This window comes from Schistocerca americana, chromosome 4 (assembly GCF_021461395.2).
Source record: "Schistocerca americana isolate TAMUIC-IGC-003095 chromosome 4, iqSchAmer2.1, whole genome shotgun sequence".
NCBI lineage: Eukaryota > Metazoa > Arthropoda > Insecta > Orthoptera > Acrididae > Schistocerca > Schistocerca americana.
The window spans coordinates 269,657,619-269,659,581 of NC_060122.1; the positions used below are offsets into that span (position 1 = coordinate 269,657,619).

Sequence of the window (1,963 nt, forward strand, 5' to 3'; positions counted from 1 at the left end):
ATCAAAACCCTAAGCTGTCTACAGGCGTTGATATACATCAACGGGAATAGTTGAAAATGTGTGCCCCGAACGGGACTCGAACCCGGGATCTCCTGCTTACATGGCAGACGCTCTATCCAACCAGCCATTGACCTTCTTCTTCAGTGCTGAATGCACACGCATTGCCCGAACTCTTACGGGACTCGGTAAGATTGTCTGCCGCGAGTAATGAGTGTAATGGGCAGGGGCACTACGAATGTAGTGTGTTGACATTAGGGTGCTAGGGATAAATCCCTGCAGTCGCACTATCCTCTGTGCCCTCGGTGGTTCAGGTGGATAGAGCGCCTGCCATGTAAGCAGGATATCCCGGGTTCGAGTCCCGGTCGGGGCACACGTTTTCAACTGTCCCCGTTGACGTATATTAACGCCTGTCGACAGCTGAGAAACTTGATTTAACTATCATTTCATTCTAAGAGAGCTGCATGGTCACCGATGGTATCTGTTCTTTCGGACATGAATATTAGTTGGTTGCCACTTTCTCCATAATGTAAGCTATTCCAGGGGAATGTTATGCATCCCTTCTGCACGTATAGTCGCAAGAGTTGTGAAGATTTTTCAAACTGTAAATACACATCTCCTGCCTGCGGCATGGCCTGCTCCAGACGTTGAACAGCAGCAAAGCAAGCCCGTGTGTAGTGATGGACAGCGGCAGATTGCCCGTATGAACAGTGGCGTCTGGACAGCTAGATGGCTCAAGCTGGAACCCAAGCCTCCCCAGTGAAAAACTACGACGTCATTCACGCTGATTTTCCTTTCCTCGCGGAAGCCCTGTCGGTGCTGTGATGTGTCGCAACTTCGCGTTTCAGAGATGTTGGCTGGCGTCTTCCATTTCATCAGCATAATGAATACGTGTTCTTGCATACCTGATATGCGCTCTCGTACCAGGGCAACTAGTATCGAGTTGACATGTGCTTCCCTCCACATCGCGCCACTCTTTTGATATCAAGAGCAGTTACCGTCTAGAGGCGATGCCTCGTTGCAGCGTCCCTATGTGCTACAAATAGCCACCCGTTTCTTCCCCCACTGTGTTAGGAGACAGCTTCCTTCCTTGTACAGGCTCTCAGTATACACTTTCCATCTATTTACTCACTACTCTATGTTTTGCAGTGAAACTTCTCTTGCATCTGAATGTTGATAGCTTGCTGTTACGTTGTATGTCAATCATTTTGGCAGATCCATATGATGAATCCGTTCCACAGACGACTATTTCGTTGCAATACTCTCGTTGCACAGTGTTACGATGAAGACCTAAGTATCTGGTTGCCTTTTTAGAATAAAGTGTGGATTATGCCAGCGGTAGGAACATTTATTTATATAGGGTACGCTGTGCTAGCAGTTTTCCATAAAGTATGCGTTAGTGACACAGCTATACTCATCTTGCAACAAACAATATCCTCGTTATACTACACACAGAGATTTAATAAAGGCCAATGTTACATCTCTGAGAATGTTGAACTACTCGTAAACACCCTGGAAGATAACAGGTTTGTTTGCGTGGCCATCATTCGCAGCACATTTTTATTTCTTCTAGACGCGTTTCGCCTTTTACTTTAGGCATCTTCAGTGGAATCTAAAATGATACAGTTTTGTTTTGATATGTGATATTTTTAGATTATAAAACAGTTCACGTCTCGATTTCTACGTAAATAAGCGATTACTCACTGTTCTCCCCTTTTTAGTTGGCATGTGCGTTTCCTCTCGTCTGGTCACAAGCTGCAGGTCGCAGTATAGGTTACTTACGAAACATAAACACGTTTCCATGTCACGAAATTTTTTCCTCACGATTATCATGTTTGCCTTTATTGCTGTGGAGCACTATTAGCGTTCTGTTACTAGTTGTAGATATTTGATCGAAGACTACGATTGAAAGTCGTAACTACTGTGAGTTGACTTTATCCCTCATCTTGTTTAGTTTGTGTGTGTG

The 1,963-nt window shown here is 44.9% G+C and overlaps 1 non-coding gene across 1 annotated transcript; it reads left to right on the top strand.

Moving 5' to 3' along the window:
• Positions 1–295: 295 nt before the first annotated feature.
• Positions 296–370, top strand: Trnat-ugu. The gene has a single exon. It is a non-coding gene; the product is annotated as a tRNA-Thr (tRNA).
• Positions 371–1,963: the final 1,593 nt, after the last annotated feature.